A 14,197-nucleotide genomic window follows, 5' to 3' on the forward strand; every position below is an offset into this window, starting at 1 on the left:
TCTTTTTATTGTCAAAAATGACAATCGTTTTGCTAGATAAGACCCTTATGCCTCGTTTGGGATAGTTTATAGTCCTTTGAAACTCCGTTGATAAAAACTGTTACATGTTGATTTAAGTGTTAATTGTTGGTGTGTTAATTGTTGGTAAGTGTTAATTACTAAGCAGGGCCTGAAATCAACACCCGACCACTCGCCAAATGCGGGTGAATTTTGCAATTGGCGGGTAACACTGTCAATCTACCGGCCACATTGGCGGGTGGCCAATGCGAATTGAGTGATTCATTGAGAGGATGCAACTGCTGTTTCGCAATGCGAATTGAGTGATTCATTGAGAGGATGTGACTGCTGTTTCGCAACGTTCATGCGATTGGAAAGAAAATAAGACACTTCTCTTGACTATGTTTGGATGTGCGAGTAAGTATTAAATTGTTGGTGAGATGGGATGAGAATGCAATGCTGACATAGGCTACAGTACAATCACAGTTGCATAGATGTGTAGTGCTGTGACGGATCAGAACTCTTGATGTGTAAACTTTAGAGAGAGATGTGCTACTGTGTCTTATACTGTAGTACATTAACATACATTTTGCGAATAGCCCTGCTGAAAATAACAGCATACCAGCAAGACCAGCATATGTTGTGTTTTGGTGCTGATTTGCTAGTGAACACCAGCTAAACCAGCATCAGCACCAGCATTAGCACCAGCTAAACCAGCAACAAACCAGCATTAGCACCAGCTAAACCAGCATTAGCACCAATATCCCATGCTGGTCATACCAGCATATGTTGTGTTTTGGTGCTGGTATGCTGTGACCACCAGCTCAACCAGCATAATTCCCATGCTGGTTTGATGCTGATTTTTTCAGCAGGGAGAGTAATAAAAAACAACGTATGTGGGGCGACTGTTTATTTGTGCAGTTTGGAAATCCGCCTCCATCTGTGTGTGTGTGGGTTTAAGGGCACTCAATAGTGCACATATGGAGAGACGCGTTTCAAAAAGCAAGTGTACATAAAATCTTTCTGTTCTTGACAGGGCACATATAAACAAAATGATATTCAGAGTATTCTTTTTTTTATAAAAACATTTGTTTATGTCTTAAGTTTATGTATAGGTCAAAAACTAGTCTGTGCTTAGAGACAGTGACCTCAATTAACATACTTAAAGGTAGGGTAACACATTTGATCCTGAAACATTTTTAGTTATGCTGGTTAAAAGTCTCCTTACATCCTTATAGCAATCACTGTGTTAAGTTGTCAAATGTATTTGTAGAAATTTATGTCATCTGTGAAAGGCGTAGGATCAAAAAATGATCAACCAATCATAGATTTCGGTACGAACGTACGTTGCCTTTTTTGTCCCTCATACATAAGCGTAATTTGAATGCCCACCGCGCAGCTAGTCCACACAGACACCATACGTCATCGCCGCGTTCACGTGCACTCACCTCCTGTCTGTAAACAGCGAGAATGGCAAACTTTTCTGCTGAATTGACAACCTGCACAGGAGCCACAAAACGAAAGACATCTTTTATAACAACATCAGCAAAAACTGCCTGGATCAGCAAAGAGCAAAAACCCAAATTAACATTGGTAACTTTACTGCTTTACCACGAGATGCAAACAGCAGCAGGAGGCAAAGGGTCTGAAAGGATCGTTGCACTGTTTATTTTGGTAAGGTAGGTACGCGATATGATTGTATTGAAATGGATTCAGATATTCTACTTTGATGAAACATTGTGTTGCTTATGAAATATGTGTTTGTTTACGGATTAGCTAACGATAGGGCTGGGTAAAAATATCGATTCATCAATGCATTGCAATTATTTGTTCCTCAATTCAATATCGATTCATCAAATTCATGAATCGATTCAGCCTACCGGCCAGTGGCGGCGCTGTGGGTGGGCAACACTCTAGCGCCCGCTCCCCGAGGTAATTTGATCCGGCCCTTTATGTAGTCTGATGTATGAAAAAGACATCTCTAGAATAAATACATTTAGAATTAAAATAAATGTAGTTGGACAACGGACCCTACAGTTACGAGTTGATGAGCGTGCATCTGTTACAGCATGAGATGCAGAGCGCGAGTCACGTGACTGGCGCGAGCAGGTTTGTCACATGTTTATATTCGTGCTTTGGTCCAACGCGAGCTGCTCGCGCCCGCACATCAAGACGCGATGACTGACAGTGGTGAGACCACGGACTCTATGGCTGTTTTACCCTCTTGTATTTCCATCTACAAAACCGGCTTTTCCGACAGTTGTTGTTTGATATGTCGGCTCAATGATGACTTGCTTATCCACAATGACATTAGATGTCTTAATAAAGGAAACGCATTAAAACGATTAGTGACAGTTAATCAATCATCGCGCCCAACACCTGCACCACTGAACGTGTATCTATTGACAAACATACACCTGATTTTACTGCTCTAGCGAAATCTAAAAGTATAATTTCTCTTATTAGAAGCTAGACTAATGTTTGCCAGTTATTAAGATGGCTGTTGTAGTTTAAATAGGGGTAGTGAAATAATTAGCTTTGACAAAAACAGCATAAAACAATGTTATGTTACATATTGTAAACTTTTTTGTTATGTGTACTAAAGTGATTAAATAAGTTAAATTCTCAATGAGTGTGATATGGCTCTTATTTACCCCTTTAAATGTAAATTAAAGCATCTTACAGTGCACTTTTGTTGTTATGCAGTTTTAAAATACAACATATGAACATGTCTGGATGTAGAAAAAGCCTACTTGGACATGTTACAATGCACTAATTTTGTTGTATGCAGTTTGAAAATACATGTTTGTAGAAAAAGCCTATTGTACAATGCACTGATTTTGTTGTTATGGAGTTTAAATATATGAAAATTAAGTCATAATCACTGATATATCTTCGGCCCCTTATATGAGATGCTTTTCATGAACTGGCCCCCATGACAAACTAACTGAATATCCCTGCTCTAGTGAGAGCGTTCAACATTGTACAAGAAACGCTTTACCAAAACACGCTTTACCAAAACAGCAAGATGGCAAACAGCAGCTGCACTCCGTTCAAGTCTGCACCAAAAGCTAAAATTAAAATATAGGCTACTCAGGTACTTAATTACTTGTGTATCTACTTATTATTGAATCGATATTGAAGCAAACAAATCAATATCGAATTGAATCGAATCGAATTGAATCGAAGCCTCAAGAATCGGAATCGAATCGAATTGTGAAATTCCTAACAATACCCAGCCCTATATAGTTACTACGTCTACACAACCGAAAGTGTGCTTTAACTAATTCTGATGTAAACCAGTTGTTTATGTTGGTTATTTTGGAAATGTTATTCACTTTCTACTGCAAAGTTTTCTCACTGGTGAATGAGACATGAGATGTGACGGTCTGATCTGTGCGTTTTCATGTGTATTGAAAAGGCATGACTTTGGATGCCGATTTAAATGGAGGGTGGGATCGTGATTTCATTTCTGTTCGGCTACAGTTAATGTTAATCAAACAACCTAAGACAAAGAGAAAATCACTTTTGTAGCTCTAAAAATAATTATATTTAATTCATACAATAACCTCTTCAACCCTGAGGACCCTGTCCCGGGTCCAAAATTTCGTATTTTGACTTAATATAAAAGATTATTTTAATCTTTAATGCTCCGTCATGGACCCCAGCAACACATATGAGATACTGTTTGAAAGCTTAGAGTTTCTACTGTTTGCAGATATGCATCACTTTGACATATCTTTTTTTTTTATAATTATTTTTTTGGGCCATTTTGCCTTTATTGATAGACAGTAGATTTTTAGAGACGACAGGAAAGTAGAGGGTGGAGAGAGGGGAATGGGATCGGCAAAGGACCTCGAGCCGGGATTCGAACTCGGGTCGCCGGAAGTGCGTTTGCACCATATGTCGGAGCGCTGCCCACTACACCATCGGCTCCAACCAATTTGACATATCTTTTACTGTAAGAAAGTTATTTACACTTAATTTACACTATCACCCCCCCATATTTTTTAATATCATTTAATATTCACATATTTCATATTTTTCAAATATGACAAACATGGGCAAGTCTTATATCAAATGAAAGCTCTCATTCTCAGGAATAAGGCTACAGCGTTATTTTTGTTCAAATATCAACACATATCCAACAATCATCGAATGAATAATAAGGTAAAAAATTGTCTTTTGTAAACATATGTGAAACTTGAGTGTAACCTGCCTCAGATAGCACATATAGCCACAAATGATACACCATCTTTTATTTTAGGTCCTACTCTAAACAATGAGTCCATTCACAGCATTTTCTTTGGTTGTGTGCATAATTAGTCCCTTGCTATTTATTATATGTGCAAAACAAAAAATTAATATTTATATGAAAAATTTATTTTCACACCCTTCAGTAAAATGAGAATAACTTTTGAATGTCTGCATTCTGCTAGAGCACACAGAACCAGAGTTATTCACTATCAAAGACAGTGTTTACAACATAATAAAGAAAATTTGGTGTTTCATTATATGAAAAACAACCTAAATAACAATATTTGTCACAAACAGCAGCTTTTTATGGAACTTCAAAGGGTTTTCTTTAAAATGATATAAAGAAATTGCATTTATTCCACTGTATGTGGTTATGGGGACACTTCAAATATTTTTAGGCAGAAATTGCATACAAAAAGGGTATTATTCCTCCCTTCAGTTGGAGTAAAATAACTTTTGCATAGATTAAGATTAAGATTTTTTCCTCTGTAAGATGACAATTGCTGGAATCAAACAAAACTATCTGCAGGCAACTGAGACACCCAGGGCCAGAGTTATACACTTTCAAATAAAAACTTTAGAAAAAAAAAACATCAAAAAGCGCCTATTTATTTTTGTGTTTATTAGAGGACTAACAACACATACCATGTTTAGCACTTTCAACAGTGTTTTATGTAATTTCAAAGGGTTTCCTGTAAAATGATACCAAACTTTTGTATGTAAACCTCTGCGTGTGAGTATGGGAAGCTTTTGAAATTGGCTAGGCCAAATCCAGGCGAAAATCCCCAAAATAGCTTCAGGGTGGAAGAAGATAAAGACAGTGTTATCATTCACTATTCAGGCCCAAAAAAAACTGGCTGGTAAAAAGTCACTGTGGCAGGTGGTCAAAAAAGTTAACTTCAGGCCCTGACTGTAAGAGAACAAAATGTGTTTGTGTTTTTCCCCTATATTTCTATTTTTAAAAAAATGGTGGGTCTTGAGATGAACTGTTGGGTTTAAAAAGTTGAGAAACCACTGATATGCAATACACAAGCAGGACTGATCAAGTATGCATAGAAAACAGATGAAAAAATAAAATCCTTCTTTTACTTTTTTTAAATTCTTAGATTATGTATATTGCCGAATACTATTATATGCCTACTTTGTAGAGTTGGGGTACTCGGACTCGAGTCCGGACTCGAGTCCAATTTTGAATGAACTCGGACTTGTCGGACTTGTCACGTTGAGCAGCTAGTCGCGCTCAAGTTTATTTTAAATCCGGACATACTAGTCAGCTCGGGTACTGCTTTTCACCTACTATATAGTATGAAAGTAGACTATTTCAAATGCCGTGTAGGTCTAAATAAATATCAGGCATAAAAGGTATCCCTTAACATGTCAATTGTAAACTGCCTGATTTTGAAACATTGGAAGTCTGAGGCAGTCCCAACTTTTGATTGTTGTGCCAATATGTCCAATATCTGCTGGAACTGTGCTGTTTTTAGTTTCCATTTCCGTTTTCTGTGACTTTCTGTAGAGTTAAAAAATGACACAAGCAGCTGTTATTGAGTCATCTTCCTCTTTTTATGTTGATCCTAACCCAATGTTGGATTTTTGTCCTAGCTTGTGGCTAAGTTTCTTCTCCTTTACTGTGATTTACTTTTTACTATTTTTACTTTTTTCCCTTTAATTTGTTCTGCATTTGACTCCTCACTTCTTATTTACATCTGAAAGTGACATCTTTTGGTACCAACAATCACAAGGTCACAACATATTTCTTTTGATGCTTGGTCTGAGAAGCATCTAGATCTTTTTCTTCTTCATAATCTTGCTGCCAGATTATTGGCTGGTTACATATTTACATCAACATGTGTGCATAATAAGGTGGTCACTGACTGTGGTTAAGCAGCGAGGTTGTGAAAATGCTTTAAATTTCAAACCACAGCCGCATAGCTTGACTGTAGTGAAAGCAGTCACAGTTTACCCGTCACTTAAGTCGCTACACCCTTAATTATGCAGAACTTTAAGGCTTAATACAATTAAAACAGATGAGTTACAAAAAACTCACCTCCTCACATTTATCATAAAGGGCAAAATTAGCTATATAGACAAAAAACACTTTTTGTACCAGGCTGTAAACACATTTATTTCTGCTGTAAAGTTAGGCATTTTCACACGGGGGTCATAAGAATCGACTCCTTTTTGGAGCCATCCTCTAGCGGCCAATCAATGAATTGCAGTTCAAGTCACATCCGTATTGGCTTCACGATATAGAGATCAGAATGTTGCCCCTTGGTCTTTACCCATAAAGCTCATATTATAAATCATAATTATAAGGTTGCTGCTGTGATTCAAAATAATTTATTATTTGATTATAAAATTCACAACTTCTTAATCAGGGTAATTTCCGGAGACCGTTTTAAACTGCTTTGCTTAGTATATATTTTTGTTTATTTTAACAAAAAGTTATGGATTGCTCCCTTAAATTTAAATATCATCTTTGCATTCTGTTTTGTAAATTAATAAATGAAGTGTGTGAAGCACATACATCTTAAAGCAACACTAAAGAGTTTTTGCTCTTTGCTCCCCCTACAGGTTAGAAGCGTAATTGTCCATTACCAATATCGTAAATACTGCAGCATAGCTGGCTCTGATTGGATTGTAGGTCTACCGTAAAGCAAGTTTTTGTAGTTTTCACTCGAAGTACAGGACCGCGACCCGACGGTTGGAAACTTCTTTAGTGCAGTTATGGCCGATAGAGGGCTGCAAAGCGAATGTGAATGTGCCGTTCACCCTGTTTTGAGTGGATGAACGACTGAAACTTTTTTGGAAACGTTATTTTAAGATTAAAAAAAACTCTTTGGTGTTGCTTTGAAACAGATGCATCCCTAAAATAATAATCAGCCTTATTGATGTAATTACAAATCTTAGAAATAATAATAGAGCATCTTTGGATATTAATTTACACTTGGCATTGTCTTGCATGCATAAATGTAATTATTTATAGTTGCCTTTAGAATTTAAAATATAGGAGGCTACACAATACAATTACTCTCCTGCTGCCTTGCCAGAAAAACATTCTGCAAAGACATGTTTATGAATGTTTATATTATATATGGTTTATGTTTTTCTTGTATTATGCTTTATATAAGACTAATTATTTGGATTTGCAGATTGAGGGCCCTATTTAAACAATCTAACGCATTGTCTAAAGCGCACAGAGCACGGTCTAAATGGGAGTGTCCGATGCCACTTTTGCTCATTTAATCACAGGAAAAATGGTTTGTGAGCCGAGGGCACGGTCGAAAAGGGTTGTACCTTTTCTCGTAATGAGTAATAGGTGGGTTTGGGCGTAACGTGTAATAAACCTTAGTTTCTTATCTCTCATCCCCTTTAAAGTGTGTGTTGCAGGTTCTTTTTTTTACGAATTTGTGCAACTTGCTTGTGTGTAATAACCATTTAAAGTGTTATCCATTGTATTTTATGTTGTTGGGTATCACAAAACCCGAAAAAGTATGAAAAAGTACAGCGGTTTGCAATGATTCTCCTTTCCCCCACAACGCACTGTATGACGTCACGCTGGGGAGAGAATTTACAAGCCGCATTGAGAGCATTGAGAATGACTATAGAAAGACGAGTAAAGTACAGTTCTGATAGCGCAGATTATAGATAAATAGACAGACAGTTTTTTAGTTTAGAGCTTTATTAATCCCCTTAGGGCAATTAAGGTAAGCTTACATGGTGTCTCACAACACATAAACATATACATTAAAACACACACAAATCACACAAAAAACAGAAAAAAAAAAAAAAAAAAAAAAAAAATCACCTAAATTTATTAAATAACTGTATTGCTTGAGGCACAAAAGTAAATTTATAACGGTTTGTAGTACATTTAACTGCTCTTAGACGTCGCCCCAAAGGCAACCACTCAAAGTCTAAGTGCAGGGGATGAGTGTTATCTTTTAATATTTTATGTGCCATCCTCAGCACCTGCTGTTCATAATATGAGACAAGGCTTCTTAAAGGAACACCCATGATTTTAGAGCACATGTTAACATTGCTCTGCAACCTATTTTTGTTTTTTATAGACAATGATGAAAACCAACAAATGAAGGAAAAAGACAAAATACTTTCAACAAATGAATTATAAAATGATTTAAGAACAACTCTTTGTACATTAAAAGAATTAAGTTTTCTCAACATAAACAGTCTTTGATGTGACTTTTTTATAATCTCATCACAGTTTTGATCAAATTTTAATTTATTATCAAAAACCGTGCCCAGGTACTTATATTGGTCTACTTTCTCCACACGTGTGCCATTAATGACTACTGGTTGAAGTGCTGATGTTCTCCTACTAAAATCAATAATCATCTCTTTGGTTTTTGCAACATTCAGATCTAGTTTCATACTACTACACCAAGTGATGAAATTATTCAAAACAGAGCCGTATTCCTGATCTGGATGTGAGAGCAAAGAAAGCAACACAGTGTCATCTGCATATTTTACCAAATAACTATTGTCTTGCAAACTCTGACAATCATTTGTGTATAATATAAATAGGATAGGAGAAAGCACACAACCCTGTGGGGTACCTGTGGAAATATTTACAATATCTGATACCACTTCATTAATCCTAACCCTCTGTAATCTGTCTGTTAAAAAATTCATAATCCATAAAACTAAACCTAGGTCAAAGTTAAACTGACCAATAAGTTTTTTCCCTAACGTAACAGGTTGCAAAAGATTAAAAGCAGATGAAAAATCTACAAACAAAAGCCGGGCAAAAGCGCCACTGTTTTCTAAATGACGACCAAGAGCATTTATCAGAAAGAGTTTTGCATCATCTACGCCTCGTCCAGCGCGATATGCAAACTGCAATGGATCTAGAAGTGGTCCCGCAACTGTCATTATATACCTCTTGATCTCTTTTTCAAGGATCTTCATGACTAAAGAGGTCAGGGCAATTGGTCGATAATCGTTCAAAGAGTCTGATTTACCTTTTTTAGGTATCGGTACAATGATTGAACTTTTCCACAAGTCAGGTACCAACCCTTGATCTAAAGAAGACTGAAAAATATAAGTGGAGAACTCCACTGAGCTGATCAGCACAGTACCTCAGTGTTCTTCCACATATACCGTCTGGTCCTGGGGCCTTGTTAAGCGGTACCGCATTCAGACAGACAGACAGACAGACAGACAGACAGACAGACAGACAGACAGATGGATAGGATAGGATAGTATAGAGAGATAGGCAGACAGCCAGATAGCATAACGTTAGCATATCTTCGTGTAGAAAGTAAACAAACAATTAACATACTCGTGCATGCTGGCTTGAGGGGGTCCATGATCCTGCCTGAAATGGGTGTAACTTTATGCGATCTTCAGCACAAACGGTTTTGGCAGCATGTCTCTAATCCAGGAAGGTGAGTGAGGCACGTCACATCTGTTCGCGGGGACCAGCGACCCAAACGCACTCGCTTTCTTACAGCCAGTAGCGGAATGGCAATCGAGAGAGTCGGGACTTTCCCGGTGGGTCGATCTGATAATAGTTATACGTTTCGAGTTAACAACACCGTCTGGCGGCGTGATGGGCGCCGGTTCCCGCAGCCCGCTGGTCAAAGTGCAGCCTCTCTGCTCAACAAAGTATATGAAAGTGCTCAACCTGTTCGGCAGGTCCAAACATGTACAGGATTTATAAAAATACGGTGATCAATGAGCGGTTCCTCCTCAAATGGCATAGTCTGTCGTGATGTAAAAAGCCGCCGAACGCCTGTTTATTACAGTATGTATGCGGTCCGAGTGTGCTGCAGCTGCTGACTGCTGCGTATAAAATGATCGTGTGATTCGTTATAATCGCATAAACAATATAACAAAGCATCCTTTTATTTCACAAAACAATATATTTGAGATATTATTTGATAGACTAGTAAGTGTGGATTAAGGATGTTTAAAAATCTCTAGCCTGGTGGTCAGGACATGAATGGATCAAATCAGCAGATTTGCGAAGTTTTATTTATCTCCAAAGATATCATAAATAATAATTAGCATGGTATCTTTGCAGTATAACACATTATATATTTCCTACGATGTATATATGATTTCCAAATTGTATACGCAAGTATTAAACAGCAATAAATGTCTCATCTATCTCTATGGCTCTGGCTGAGGCTTTCTCCACTTCTCCCCAGCGTGACGTCATCGCAGAATTGCGTAAAAAAAACCGTTAATACCAAAAACGTAAAAAAAGTGTTCTTTAAGACCATTTTTGAGACATTTTAAAAATTATACACATATCTTGAGTGATTTATGTACCCATTAATCGACAGTGGTGGTTAACCTGCAACACGCCCTTTAAAAGCCAGTTGCGCTGGCGCTATGTCTAATCCCTATTTAGATGGACTTTGTGAACTGAAAAACTAAGTGGAGGAAGAAGACCCCCTAATTTAATTTTAATGTTAAAAAATGTGTTGCTTTCATTTTTATTGAAATTTAATTTTTTTGATTAAAACTTTTAAAAGCCGTTTGCTTTTAGTCATGGAAGAAAAAATAGCAGGCTTTTAATTGCTGTAAATTTAGGCTATTGATATCCTACATAATCATTGTAATCCTAAATTAAAATTATTATTTAAATATAAAATATAAAATTATAATTAAAAATTTGCAAAAATATACAAGAAAAGGTTTGTACTCTAAAAATGCTGTCGGCCTGCACTTAAGACTCCTCCTGTTTACTGCAGCCTGATAGCTTACCCGCCGAATATGTTTATCCAAGGAGTCTTGTTTGGAGGTAAGTCTCTCTCAGAAAATTTACCTGATTTGAACAGTTTAGCCCTCGCAATATTGACAACTTGGCAGTCCTTCTGATCTTATAGGTCACAGGTGTAAGCCCTCCAGGGCCTCACATTGTTCTGGTGATGGGGTAAAACTGGTTGCTAGTTTTCTAAACATAGTGATGTATTCTGTTTTTGAACTTAGTTTTTTTGTATGCTTTTGCAACCTTATGCAGAGTGCTCACAGTATCACATCCAGAAAAGGCGTGCAGACCTACAAGAGTATCACATTTGTTTTCGCCAAGATGGGCCTGTAGCTTGGTAATGTCAGTAATGTGTGCATTTCTCCCCTTGGCAGTATGGAAATGGAGGTGGCCATCAATGTGGCTATAGAATGCTAGAGCCAGCACAAAAACATCAGTGTCTGGCCTCTTGATTACCAGGTCACGGCTGTGTTTAGCTGCATGGGCTGCATGCAGTATCATTCTGGTGTCTGCCTCCTCTTGCCTTGTCTCTAGGTCTTTGAGTTCCAGTATCTCAAGGTCAGTTTTTTCAATTCAATTCAATTTTATTTATATAGCGCTTTTCACAAAAGTCAATTGTTTCAAAGCAGCTTTACATAAATAGAAGCAGTGAAAAGCACAGAAAAACGACAGATAGCACAACAAAATACAAAATAAATTTGCTGCGGCCATGACTCAATATTATAAGTGCACGTATTACTAAAGCAAGGTCTAGAAGAGGAAGCTAAGTAAAGCCCAAAAAGGCTGCCTCCCCGGGGTGAAAAACCCCCTAGGAGAAAAAAAACCCCCGTGTTTTTATCCGAGGAAAAATAAGTCCTAGGAGGGAAAAACCCTTGGGAGAACGGATAAGGAGATTTAGGAGAGATTAAGCGGGTTCTGCCGGTGATCGTTGGTCAGGCATCTGCTGGGCATCATGTTGAAGGACGGCCAGTAGATCAGAGGTGTGCGGACTTTCACATCTACCGGGACTGGGTCTGTTTGTCTCGTTGTCCTCGGGTCGAGGACGAGACAGGGAGAGAAAAACAAAATCGTATTAGCGTAGCGGCCGTTCATATGTATTGAAGTGTCACACAGTGATGTGGTTTAACTCAGCTTCGTTCCAGACAGACTAACTATTGCGGCATAATTATATTATCTACAGTTTAGGATTTAGCAAATTGGGGGCCCAATGCGAGGGTATATATGGTAAATAAGGGTCACCTTCCGATCTTTAAGAGAAAATGAAAACAGACGACCCGTTTGACTAAGGCCTAAAGCCCCACTGTCGTCGTTAATGCAGGTTCAGTGGCAAACGGGTCTATATTGTATGCAATTTACAGGACCAGGCGAAAACGGCAAAACATCGCAACCCGACCATACGTGCTTACCCGTTTGACTAAGGCCGGAAGCCCCACTGTCGTCATTAATGCAGGTTCAGTGGCAAATGGGTATGTATGGCATACTATTCACAAGACACATGAAAGCGCGAAAAACGCAACCCGACCATACATACCAACCCGTTTGACTAAGGCTGGAGGCCCCACTGTCGTCGTTAATGCAGGTTCAGTGGCAAACGGGTCTGTATGGCATACTATTCATAAGACTTACGATAGCGCCAAAATCGCAACCCGACCATACGTGCCAACCCGTTTGACTAAGGCTGGAAGCCCCACTGTCGTCATTAATGCAGGTTCAGTGGCAAATGGGTATGTATGGCATACTATTCACAAGACACATGAAAGCGCGAAAAACGCAACCCGACCATACATACCAACCCGTTTGACTAAGGCTGGAGGCCCCACTGTCGTCGTTAATGCAGGTTCAGTGGCAAACGGGTCTGTATGGCATACTATTCATAAGACTTACGATAGCGCCAAAATCGCAACCCGACCATACGTGCCAACCCGTTTGACTAAGGCTGGAGGCCCCACTGTCGTCGTTAATGCAGATTCAGTGGCAAACGGGTCTGTATGGCATAATATTCAGAAGACACACGAAAGCGCGAAAAACGCAACCCGACCATACATACCAACCCGTTTGACTAAGGCTGGAGGCCCCACTGTCGTTGTTAATGCAGGTTCAGTGGCAAACGGGTCTGTATGGCATACTATTCACAAGACTTATGATAGCGCCAAAATCGCAACCCGACCATACGTGCCAACCCGTTTGACTAAGGCTGGAGGCCCCACTGTCGTCGTTAATGCAGGTTCAGTGGCAAACGGGTCGGTATGGCATACTATTCACAAGACACACGAAAGCACCAAAATCGCAACCCAACCATACGTGCCAAACCGTTTGACTAAGGCCGGAAGCCCCACTGTCGTCGTTAATGCAGGTTCAGTGGCAAACGGTGGCAAACTATTTAATGCAATTCATTTTAAGTGTTCATGCAGAAAAGGTTTTTATTTATTTATTTGGTTGGTCTGTGTTATGACCGTGAGTGCATTGTTCCGTGAAAATAACTATTGCGATTTAAGAACCTTTACTAGACAAATTATGCGAATGCTTTGTTGAAGAAAAAAGTTTTAAGTCTAGATTTAAAATGATCGACTGTGTCTGATTCTCGGACATCAGTTGGTAAATCATTCCAGAGCTTAGGGGCTAAGTAGGAAAAGGATCTTCCACTTTTAGACACTTTTGATAGTCTACGGATAATCAATAGACCAGCATTTTGCGACCGTAGTGTGCGTGATGGAATGTATTCTGATAGTAATTCTTTAAGATATGAGGGTGCTAAGCCATTTAAAGCTTTGTAGGTGATTAGTGATATTTTAAATTGAATGCGATATTTAACTGGTAGCCAGTGTAAAGATGCCAGAATTGGGCTTATGTGGTCATACTTCTTAGATCGAGTAAGTACCCTTGCAGAAGCGTTTTGAACTAGCTGAAGCTTGTTTACCTGATTTGAATGGCATCCCCCGAGTAGCGAGTTACAATAGTCTATTCTAGAGGTCATAAAAGCATGAATAAGCTTCTCTGCGTCAAATGTAGACAGCATATGGCGTATTTTTGAGATATTTCTAAGATGGAAGAATGCTGTGCGGCAGACGTTGGCGATGTGACTATCAAAGGATAAGTTGCTGTCGAACATCACACCTAAGTTCCTAACCGTGGAAGATGGCACCACAGTACAGCCATCTATGTGCAATTTGTAATCTGACATATTATGTTTGTAGCGATTTGGTT

Source organism: Paramisgurnus dabryanus, chromosome 10, assembly GCF_030506205.2.
Source record: "Paramisgurnus dabryanus chromosome 10, PD_genome_1.1, whole genome shotgun sequence".
NCBI lineage: Eukaryota > Metazoa > Chordata > Actinopteri > Cypriniformes > Cobitidae > Paramisgurnus > Paramisgurnus dabryanus.